The sequence below is a fragment of the Scylla paramamosain genome, chromosome 20 (assembly GCF_035594125.1).
Source record: "Scylla paramamosain isolate STU-SP2022 chromosome 20, ASM3559412v1, whole genome shotgun sequence".
NCBI lineage: Eukaryota > Metazoa > Arthropoda > Malacostraca > Decapoda > Portunidae > Scylla > Scylla paramamosain.
This window is the reverse complement of record NC_087170.1, coordinates 5097531-5110030: the sequence shown is the minus strand read 5'-3', so window position 1 is coordinate 5110030 and position 12500 is coordinate 5097531. Positions and strand designations below refer to the sequence as shown.

Genomic DNA, 12500 nt, shown 5'->3' with positions numbered 1-12500 from the left:
TCTCTGAATGTTTCCCCTTGTGTCTCACGATACAGTGAGTCACAGCCTGCCCTCTAAAGACAACTCTCTTCCTTCACACAACACTGCATGCACCTAACACACGCACAACTTCCGCTCGAAATTCAAAATTAATGGTAACCCCTACACCAGCCTCAACGTCCCAGTGTGGGTAGGGGACCATACATGTTCCCAAGTCTCAGTGCTCTTCCGGTATCGACTGCACTGTAAGTGTCTTGACAACCGCTTCAAGTTTTCTTCATTAACTGCAACGTTCGTGGCCTTAAACCTAATTTTCAATCTGCGGAACAGCAGCTCTCCTCTGCTAAGCTTCTACATCTTTTTCCTTACCGAAACGCAAGTGTCTGAGGTAACTGACAATAACCGCTTCTCTGTTCCGTCCTACATCCTCTATATCTTTTTTTTCTTTTTCAATCCAAAGGATATTGCATCTATGTGAGCGACAACCTAACCAGCTATCGTGGCCGCGCTCTTGAATATTCTGAATTCTCTTCCATCAGTTTTCAACTTCAGTCATTTTCAAACAAAATTCATATGTACTGTATACTTCTCACTTAACTCCCCTTAATAAAATAATACTTTACTTTATTAACTTGACTTTTAACTTTAACTTTTAACTTTTCAACCACTGAACGAAAAAAAAACAGTTTTTGTTAGAAAATACTGCACAGAGTCAGAAATAAAACAAATCGGGTACTTAGATTAATTTTTAGGCATGTTAGAAGTCCCGAAATAATATTATGCCTACTTTGGCGTTGGTCAGACCTCATCTAGACAATGTTGTGCTGGTCTGGTACCCATTTTACAGGATGTAGGTCCATTAGAATCAGTACAAAAGGAGAATGACTAAAAAGGATACAGGAGATAAGGAGTATTCCCTACGAAACGAGACTGAAGCTTTTAGAATTATATTCCTTAGAGAAGTTTAGGTTAAGAGGGGATCTAACAAGTGACTTAAGCAGAATTCTCAGGACCAGTAATCAGGATAGAACAAGAAATAATGGATTCAAGCTTGGAAAGAAAAAAAAATGAATAAATAAAAGAGAAGGAAATGGTTTTCAAATGGATTGGTAGGTGAATGGAATAAATTCTTATCGAGTTGTCAATACTAGGTCCTAAGGGAACTTTAAAAGAAAACAAGACAAATTTATGAATGGGAGTGGTAGGTATGCTCCATACAGGGACTGCCATATATAGGCCTGATGATTTCTTGCAGTTTCTCTTATTTTCCTATGTTCTTATGTTTAAAAACTAACCACATCCTAACCCTCTTCCCTTTCACGGAGATCTCCATTCTTTGAGACTCCAACGCTCACCACCAGCTTTGGCTTTTCTCTTCCTTCACTGACCAACCAGGTGAATCAGCTTTTAACTTTGCTATTCTTCCCTGCCTAGATTAATTATTGCAACACTTTACTCGTTTTCCTCACCGTCTTGGAGATATACCCAATGCTCTTGAGCTTATCCTAACTTCCAAACTTTCTGCTTATGCAATCAATCACTTTGTCTCCGTTGGGTTCCTCCGCTCACAGCCTCATACCTGTATTTTGTCCTATCTCTCCAATTCCTCTTCAGGATCCCCTAAAGCGGAGGTACCTTTGGCGTTTTGCTTGTGCTAACTGGAGAGATTTGAGGAAGTATTACTGTAATTTTCCATGGAATGACTACTGCCTCGTGTCAGAGACCCATCTCCGTGTGTTGAGTGCATAACAGGGATGTTTGACATGTAGACATACATTCTTCACTCCTCTCTACCTAAACCTTCCGAACTTTACTTTAACTCAACCGCTTCTCATTTTATACATGATAGAGAGGTGACCCACAAAAGGTATTTGAGCATTTCATCACCTGAAACTCATGTACTCTACATTTCTGTTCTCCAGCTAGCCAAAAATTCCTTCATCAATAGAAAATGTCAAAATCATCTTTGATCTAAGTCCCCTCGTGACTTCTGGCTCTTAGCCAAAAATATCTCCAATATTTTTTTTTCTTCATCTTCTCCTCCTCTGCTTGAATCTGATGGCACCACTGCCATCTCATCTATCTGTAAAGATGAACTCTTCTCTCAAACCTCCGCTAAAAACTGTGCCTTTAATGTTTCAGGGTTTGTGGCTCTCTCTCCTCCACTCTTCGACTATGTCATGTCTCTTATTAAGATTCTTTCCCTGACTTGGCTGGCATTAACCCTTGGAAGACTTATGGACCTGGTGGTGTCCCTCCTATTGTTCTTCGGAACTGTGCCTCTATGCTAGCATAATATCTGATCAAACTCTGCCAACTCTGTAAACATCGACCTTTCCTTGTTGGAATTTGTCAACATTCAGTCGATATCTAAAAAGGGTGAGGTGACCTCTAATCCTTGAAAAAAAAAAAAACCTATTGCTTTAATTTCTTGCTTTTCTCGTTTTTCTTTTTCTTTTTTTTACAGTAAGATTCTTAAACGTCTGTCAGTTGATAACCTTATATCTGATCAATAGTATGGGTTCCGTCGTGGCCGCTCTAATCGTAATCTTCCGGTCTTACTTATTGAATTTTGGCTATACTTTTTTTTAGGGATTTTGATAGAAGTTTTGCTTTTGCCCTGTACATATCACAAGCATTTGCTACAGTCTGGGAGCAAAGCTTTGATTTCAAAACCATCCTTCTATAGCTTCTATCCTTTTCTTTGTATTTTTTTTTTTTTTTTTGCTTTTCTTAAGAGAACACTCATCCCAGAGGGCCGAAAATCCGAATAAAATATCATATAAAAAGTATTGGGAACTAAGAATAAAAATTTTCCAGACTATTTTCATCGAGTTTGTCCATGGAAAAGAATGTCCTAGGTCATTACGTCATTACGCTGAAACAAAATTCCTAATTATTTGACTTTGAAATCTTTCAAGAGGCGAGGTTTCACGACACTTATCTTCCAATTTTGGATGATCCTTTTGGCTTTCTCATTGAAAACTAGCACAGCCACTGAAGCTTATTTTTCTTAATCTGTGTTGCCCTAAGCCAGTGACTCTGACATAAAAAAAAAAATATCATATGATATATGGAAAGTACAGTCACACCATTCTTTCCAGCATGTGTGTATATTTTATGTAATTTAGTGACCAGACCTGTCACCTCAAAAAGTTGCATATAGTTCTATTATTACGTACTTTCGATTATGGAAATGGGACTGTAAGTCTGTATGTGTGTGTGTGTGTGTGTGTGTATGTGTGTGTGTGTGTGTATGTGTGTGTGTGTAAAAGAGAGACGGAAAGAGAGAGAGAGAGAGAGAGAGAGAGAGAGAGAGAGAGAGAGAGAGAGAGAGAGAGAGAGAGAGAGAGAGAGAGAGAGCTTATAGTTGCTAATTCCTTTTCGCTCCATTGTTAAAAAAAAAAAAAAATCCAAGGCAAGCACAGCATCTTACATTTTCTGATCCGTCCAGTCTACTCGTAAGAAGCCAGGTGGTCCAAGACGAAGAAGAGCAGACATGCCTTTGGTTGGCATGCAGGACAACCTTGACGTGAACTGACATGAGCAGCTAAAAAAAAACAAGCTTAGTCCTATACGCAGTGAACCTCACCATGACAGAAATGAAAGACACATTATAAAGTGATTTTTTATTTATTGTTTCGAAACGGTTCGTTCACTTTCATCCCTCAACGTAATACAACAAGACAAAAGATTTCTCTCAGTCCTCAACTTCAGCGCCCGTAGCCGTAGCCGCCGTAGCCACCACCGTGGCCTCCACCATATCCACCATAGCCGCCTCCATGTCCACCGAAGCCGCCGCCGTGTCCGCCGCCATAGCCACTATAGCTACGGTATCCCGGCTCCGGCATGGCGCTGGCCAGTGCGGCGACCATCAGCAGGAACACACTGATTATTGCAAGCACCTGCAACACACCACCACAACACACTAAGTACTGCAAACACCTGCAACACACCCCCACAACACACTAAGCATTGCAAACACCTGTAACATATCACCACAATACAATACTGCAAACACCTGCAGCACAGCACCACAACGCACTGAGTACGGCAAAAATCTGCAACACACCACCACAATACATTGAGTACTGAAAACACCTATAGCACACCATCACAACACAATGAGTATTGCAAACACCTGCTAAACACTACAACACACTTATATCAATACATCTTTAACCTATAAACCTCACGAAGAAAAGAGTTTGGTGAAATCAAGACTCATCCGCATAAAAGCAAAATAGAGACAACATTGATTTTGAGTGATGAAGTTAATACACAGTGAAGTATTGAAGCAATAATGAAAGAGATGCTGTGACAAAGGACTCACAGCCTTGAACATGTTGCTGTTGTCTCGACGAGTCACTGTCTTCAAGTGATGCCGAAATTCGCTCTCACCCGCCTTATATACTATTGGCAGCCTTCGCCGCTCTCTCGCCCTCTCCCCCTCTCTTACACATGGCTGATCAACAGATTCTGTGACCTTCTTGCGCACACCAGGAAATGCGTGAGGCAAGTTTTACGACACGCTGGCACGATTCACGTATATGGTATCTCCATCTCCTCTTGTCTCGCGGTCTTTAAGAATAAGCTTGAATCCTGTTAGTGTTATGGAGTAATGGTTTGCTTGGCGAGAACCATGTTTCACTTACACCGATCATGTCAGACTGCAGTTGCAATACTCGTCAATAAACTCATCAGTGAGACCCTGCTGGATGCCTTCATGTGATATAAATGGAGATAATGCTTCTCTTTTCTTTCATAGTAGATATATACTGGTTCTAAAGTCCATGATCTGTGGCCAGCCTTCTTCGTCATACACTTCCTAATAAAAGTGTCCTGTTTCCGTGACTCCCATTACTTTCGTTCACTGTCATTTGGTATGGTTCTAGATTCCTGTCATGTTCTCAGGAATCATCCTGCCATCATGTTTGTTGTTTCATACCTAGTACACATATTGGCCTATCGCCTGCCCCACAGCCAGCGTGGAGAGCCCTTTGCTCACTTTAGGAAATGTTGGATCAAGAAATTGTTGAGTCATCTATGTTTCAATGGAATAGCTCTCTTTTCCTCATCCCTGAGAAAGATGATGATTTTGGGCCGATTGTTTCCAATGAGTGAGTCACTGCATTGCCCAGAGGACACTTCCAGTATCATTGTCTTCCGATGGAATCCGAAAACTCCTCGATCTATTTCCAGCTTCATGTGAACGACGTCTTCTGAGATTTGTTGGTTGGCGTAACAGTATTTTTAGTTACTCAGTTGATATTGTTGTCGTCTCCAGTGACATAGACACGCATTTTTCCAGACACAGTGACGTATTCTTTCGCGTGTTTCACGCTGAATTAAACAGCAAATTCTCTAAGCGTCATTTCCTCTGCTGCTTAAGAACGATTTCTTCTGCAGAGAAGGTCAAGAAAGTACTTTCACCAGGCTCAAAAATACCCTCATCTCAAACTTTACAAAGAATTTTCTGCTCGCTACTGACGCTTGTGGTACAAGTCTGGGTGCCATTCTTATACAGGCAGGCTCTAGAGAGAAGAATTTGTCCTTTGTATACGTAAGTAGAATCTTAAAAAGCGCTGAGTCCGTCACTTACTTGACTAACCTTGAATCACAATAATTTGGAGTTAAGTCACTTTCATGATCTTATTTACAGCTACCCACATAGCTGTATATATGAATTATAAAGATGTAAAGGTCTTGCTTCACAGGTCGGCGGCTCACGCTCTGGATGGTGATTCTAGATGATTATAAACCCACCACTCATTATGTTCCTGGTAAGCTCAACGTCGCTGCAATTGCTCCTCCGCTTATTTTATCTTTATTTTCTTATGAATGCACTGCGAAGTGACGCACTTAAGTGTCATGATGGTGATCATTTCACCCTTCCTTACTATTGCCTCGTCTCGTCGTCCATGATGGTCTTTTTGTCTGATGTGATCTGCGTGTCTCCCAGCTCATGAAGAGGCCCTATATATGTATATATATATATATATATATATATATATATATATATATATATATATATATATATATATATATATATATATATATATATATATATATATATATATATATATATATATATATTTTTTTTTTTTTTTTTTTTTTTTTTTTTTTTTTTTTCTTTTGTAATGTTATTGGCCGAGTTTATCTTGAATGGGATCACGTTTTCTTAGTGTTCCCAGTGTTCCGGTTACCTGCCATTCCTGCATTATCCTTATTATTGTTTATAAGTAGTGTAAGGCTTATTTACCCATTTTATATCATGTAGTATTATTCTCTTCATAATTTAAGTTCTCTATATCTTTGTATGTATAAGGAAGGAAGTATAATTGAGGTGGAAATATGTTGAAAACGAGGGGAGCTTGAGTGGGCAACAACACATTCCAAGGAGGGGAAGGCAGAGCGCCTTAGGTCGTGAGGTATATCGGAGGGAAGGCGTTTCTCAGGGAAGGATCTTGGTGTGGATTGGTGATGGAGTGAGTTTGTGGAGGTATTAGTGGTGTAGCAGTATAACCTTGATATCCAGGATCAGGTTAGTGAGTCTTTTGTGGTACCAAGAGCTTTTGTCCGCTGAAATTCGGTTGTTGAGTTGTGCCTGTGACGCCGTTCGAAGGGGTCATAGGTCAAACTGGCAGCCATTTTGTGAGTGGAGGTTGTGGTGTTGACCTTGGAAGCTGGTGTTGTGGTGTATTGGTGATTTTGGGGATGATGTTATGGTGTTATGGGTAATCTTTGGTGATGATGGTAATCTCCTGTGAGGCTTGAGGAGGTGAAATATGGGAATTATTGTCTGGGGACGCGGTAATGGCGTCTGAGTAAATTCATGCGGTTGAGGGGAAATATTTCTGTGACTGGTGGAGGTGTAAACGGGTTCTGGTGTTGTGTGAAGTGACGAGAACGTCATGTAGTAACGTGTAATACCTCATGTTGTTTGTGAATGATTATTATTATTAATATATGTGCTTGTAACATAGAATAATCGTGTTTTCTACTCCCCCAACATTGATCTGGTATTAGAGGTGATTCCAGGTGTGCTGACTCAAGGTAAAGGTAGAGTGAGAGATAATTCTGGCAATTTCGGATAGGTCGGGTAGGCACTCGAAGCCTTTAAAAATCCAGACCTTTAAAACTTTCCGGGATCAGTGTGACGTCCACTTTCTTGGAAAGATCACCTAAGTCACCTAAGAAAGAAAGCTAAGAAAAGTCACCTAAGTCACATAGCTGTATACATAAATCATAAAGACGACGGTAGCTCACGCTCCGGATGGTGATTCTAGAGGATTTATAAACCCACCATTGAGTTTGCTCGTGGCAAACTCAACGTCGCGGCAGATGCTTTATATTGGTCAATTGCTCCTCCTCTTATTTCATCCCCGTCTTCTTGTGAATGCACAGCGAAGTGTTGCACTTTAGGGTCGTGCTGGTGACCATCTCTCCTTTCCTTACTACTTCCTGCTGCTCGTTATTACCTCCACGAAAGTCTTTTTGACGTGATCTGCGTGTCTCTCCAGCTCACGGTAAGGCCCTACAACATGTTATACACACGAAGAATTAACGGCAATTAAAAACTTCCCTCGTTCTACGTTTATATATCAGTCGACTTTGCTTTTGTCACACTTCCTATATTTTACAGATCATTTGTATGCCAGTATGCTCGCATTTCCTACCTTACTCATCAGTACCACAGAGGGTTGTTCATGGCTAACGATTCTGTTCAGGAAAGGCACCGAGGCGTCAGTCGCACAGTTTGCATTGCTCTGTCTCTTACTGGTGACAGCCGTTATGTCACTCTATTATTAATCGTGTCAGAGAATGCTTCTCCTGCACTCAATACAAAGTCACCTTTCTCTCATGTATCCATGCTTCAGCTCCCTGTTCCTGAGAGTCTTTGAGTTACAGTTTCTATACATTTACTTCTACAAATTTTTCACATTACCATGAACGCCAGTATAGCGGTGACAGTAACAGGAGTCATGCGTGAGAGTCGTAAAACTCGTGTCACGTATTTCCCGCTGCGAGCAAGAAGGACGCAGAGTGTGTTGACCAGCCTTGTGTACGGGAGTGGACGAGCATAAGGGAGCGATGCAGGCTGCCAGGAGTATATAAGGCGGACCGGGGCGAACTTTGGCATCACTTGAAGACAACGACTCGTCAAGGCAACAGCAACATGTTCAAGTCTGTGAGTCCCTTTACGCAACATCCCCTTCACCATTGATGGTGCAATATGTATCAATCTCATCAGTCAAAGTCAACGTTGTCTCTTTTTTCACTTTTGTTTGACGTGATGTGGCTCAGTCTTGGTTTTTTTTTTCCATTTAATTCTTTTCTTCATAGGATTTATATTATAGATAAATCGACGTAAAGGTAGATTTTGTCCTTTTTATGATGCATTTGCTCATTAGTCACTTTTTGCTTCTCGTATGAGTGACTCTGTTACTGTATTAGTACTGTATTTCTCAATTAGTGACTCTGTTCCTCTCTATGTCTGCTCCTTTCTTTTTATGTTACCCCATAAGCTGGCGGTGACGTGTTGTGGGCATTGTTGGTTGGAAGTGACAGGATCTTAGATGTCGATCTCTGTTCAGGTCAGATCCGAGACGACAAAACGAATACATCTTTTTGAGGAGAGTTTAGCGTTAAACTGAAGAGAAAATGGATTCAACGTGAACAAAGAATCTTAACCGTGTTTAACGAGAAAGACAATGATGATGTTTTAGATTATCTCTAAGTACTGGCTCATAATTAAAAATTTTAGTCCGAAGTGGAAAATATTGTACATCGTGTTAAATTTTTTCAAAATATTTTTAGGTATTTTTAATATATTTTAATGATATTAAGTCATACTACAATGTTTGTACTTTAATGTAAGAAAATTGTTTTTTTATCCATATTTTTTTTTTTTTTTAGGTATTTTAATACATTTTAATGAAGTAAAGGGATACCAGTCCTATATATCCTACATATCAGTTTTATACTAGATGTCTTTAGACCAACTGGTCTAATATACATAATCGTCTTTAGATCAATAGCTCCATTAGACAAATCAGTTTTAGACTGGACGTCTTTAAACCAACTGGTCTAATATATATAATTGTCTTTAGACCAATAGGTCTATTAGACAGATCAGTCTTAGACTGGATGTCTTTAAACCAATTGGTCTATTAGACCAGTTGGCATTAGAGCAGTTGTCATTAGACCAATACACATTGTACCAATCGGCTGGGACCGCTTCCTGTGTGAGTATGTGTGTGTGTATGCGTGTGTGTGTGTGTTAGGGGGAGGGAGGTTGTGTTTGAGTCTGTGTGTTACAGGTGCTTGTAGTATTTAGTGCTTTGTAGTGGTGTGTTGCAGGTGTTTCCAGTGCTCAGTGTGTTGTGTTGTGGTGGTGTGTTGCAGGTGTTTATAGTAATCAGTGTGTTATGTTGGTGTGTTGCAGGTGTTTGCAGTAATGAGTGTGTTGTGGTGTGTGTTGCAGGTGTTTGCAGTACTCAGTGTGTTGTGGTGTTAAATTGCAGGTGTTTACAGTACTCTGTGTTGCGATGATATGTTCCAGGTGTTTGCAGTACTCAGTGTGTTGTGGTAATGTGTTGCAGGTGTTTGCAGTACTCAGTGTGTTGCGATGATGTTGCAGGTGTTTGAAGTACTCAGTATGTTGTGGTGGTGTGTTGCAGGTGTTTTCAGTACTCAGTGTATTGTGGTGGTGTGTTGCAGGTGTTTCCAGTACTCAGTATGTTGTGGAGGTGTGTTTCAGTTGTTTTTAGTACTCATTGCGTTGGGATGATGTGTTGCAGGTGTTTGAAGTACTCAGTACGCTGTGGTGCTGTGTTGCAGGTGTTTGCAATGCTCAGTGTGTTCCTGCTGGTGGTCGCCGCAATGGCCAGCGCCATGCCGGAGCCGGGTTTCCGGAGCTATGGCGGTTATGGCGGCGGACACGGCGGCGGCTACGGTGGATATGGAGGAGGATATGGTGGATATGGTGGTCATGGTGGTGGCTACGGCGGCTACGGCTATGGGCGCTGAAGTGGAGGACTGAAAGAAATATTAGTCTTAGGCTGAAAGTGAACGCAAGTGAAACAAATAAAATTTCCCTTTTGTAATTTATCTTTTATTTATATTATTGCGTAGTTCTCTTCTCTTACCCTTTGCTTGCCTGGGGTTGAGAAACTGGAAGGTGTAGTTCATGCGTAATTATTACTATTATTATTATTATTATTATTATTATTTTATGTAAGAAGGACACTGGCCAAGGACAACAAAAATCTAATAAAAAAAAAATGCCCACTGAAATGCCAGTCCCGTAAAAGGGTCAAAGCAGTGGTCAAAAATTGGTGGATAAGTGTCTTGAAACCTCCCTCTTGAAGGAATTCAAGTCATAGGAAGGTGGAAATACAGAAGCAGGCAGGGAGTTCCAGAGTTTACCAGAGAAAGGGATGAATGATTGAGAATACTGGTTAACTCTTGCGTTAGAGAGGTGGACAGAATAGGGGTGAGAGAAAGAAGAAAGTCTTGTGCAGCGAGGCCGCGGAAGGAGGGAGGCATGCAGTTAGCAAGATCAGAAGAGCAGTTAGCATGAAAATAGTGGTAGAAGACACCTAGATATGCAACATTGCGGCGGTGAGAGAGAGGCTGAAGACAGTCAGTTAGAGGAGAGGAGTTGATGAGACGAAAAGCTTTTGATTCCACCCTGTCTAGAAGAGCAGTATGAGTGGAACCCCCCCAGACATGTGAAGCATACTCCATACATGGACGGATAAGGCCCTTGTACAGAGTTAGCAGCTGGGGGGGTGAGAAAAACTGGCGGAGACGTCTCAGAACACCTAACTTCATAGAAGCTGCTTTAGCTAGAGATGAGATGTGAAGTTTCCAGTTCAGATTATAAGTAAAGGACAGACCGAGGATGTTCAGTGTAAAAGAGGGGGACAGTTGAGTGTCATTGAAGAAGAGGGGATAGTTGTCTGGAAGGTTGTGTCGAGTTGATAGATGGAGGAAATGAGTTTTTGAAGCATTGAACAATACCAAGTTTGCTCTGCCCCAATCAGAAATTTTAGAAAGATCAGAAGTCAGGCGTTCTGTGGCTTCCCTGCGTGATATGTTTACCTCCTGAAGGGTTGGACATCTATGAAAAGACGTGGAAAAGTGCAGGGTGGTATCATCAGCGTAGGAGTGGATAGGACAAGAAGTTTGGTTTAGAAGATCATTAATGAATAATAAGAAGAGAGTGGGTGACAGGACAGAACCCTGAGGAACACCACTGTTAATAGATTTAGGAGAAGAACAATGACCGTCTACCACAGCAGCAATAGAACGGTCAAAAAGGAAACTTGAGATGAAGTTACAGAGAGAAGGATAGAAACCGTAGGAGGGTAGTTTGGAAATCAAAGCTTTGTGCCAGACTCTATCAAAGGCTTTTGATATGTCCAAGGCAACAGCAAAAGTTTCACCAAAATCTCTAAAAGAGGATGACCAAGACTCAGTAAGGAAAGCCAGAAGATCACCAGTAGAGCGGCCTTGACGGAACCCATACTGGCGATCAGATAGAAGGTTGTGAAGTGATAGATGTTTAAGAATCTTCCTGTTGAGGATAGACTCAAAAACTTTAGATAGGCAGGAAATTAAAGCAATAGGACGGTAGTTTGAGGGATTAGAACGGTCACCCTTTTTTAGGAACAGGTTGAATGTAGGCAAACTTCCAGCAAGAAGGAAAGGTAGATGTTGACAGAGAGCTGAAAGAGTTTGACTAGGCAAGGTGCAAGCACGGAGGCACAGTTTCGGAGAACAATAGGAGGGACCCCATCAGGTCCATAAGCCTTCCGAGGATTTAGGCCAGCGAGGGCATGGAAAACATCATTGCGAAGAATTTTAATTGGTGGCATGAAGTAGTCAGAGGGTGGAGGAGAGGGAGAAACAAGCCCAGAATCGTCCAAGGTAGAGTTTTTAGCAAAGGTTTGAACAAAGAGTACAGCTTTAGAAATAGATGTGATAGCAGTGGTGCCATCTGGTTGAAGTAGAGGAGGGAAAGAAGAAGAAGCAAAGTTATTGGAGATATTTTTGGCTATAGATGCCAGCACAGTAGTGAAAATCCGGCTACATTCAAGTCATAGGAATTGTTCATAAAAAAAAAAAAAAAGAAGTAATAAATAAAGAAATAAAATAAAAAATACTACTAATACTTAAATTCAGAGGCAAGATCTGTGACTCTGGCTTCAAGCAGTATATTACCCGTGACAACACTGCCTGGTAAATGTTGTTAATATCATTGTCTACATTATTACGTCATTAAGAAGATAGAGAAGTGCACCTTTTGTGGACCGCCTCTCTATCGTGTATAGTACAATAATAGGCTGATATAAATCGAGGTATAGAAAATATAAGGGTAGAAAATGAGTGAGGAATGTACGCATCCACGCCAGACAAAGTCTCCTCCTCTATGAACTCATCACATAAAGATGGATCTCGCACGCGGGAGCATTACTAACTACATGGAAAGTCAGAATGATACATCTTTATGC

At 41.0% G+C, this 12500-nt stretch overlaps 1 long non-coding RNA gene across 1 annotated transcript; it reads right to left on the bottom strand.

Moving 5' to 3' along the window:
* Window positions 1–3593: 3593 nt before the first annotated feature.
* On the bottom strand, window positions 3594–4824 carry LOC135110745 (uncharacterized). The gene is made up of 2 exons (XR_010273399.1): window positions 4313–4824; window positions 3594–3884 (listed from the first exon to the last, which is right to left on the bottom strand). It is a non-coding gene; the product is annotated as an uncharacterized LOC135110745 (long non-coding RNA).
* Between the last annotated feature and the right edge of the window lie 7676 nt (window positions 4825–12500).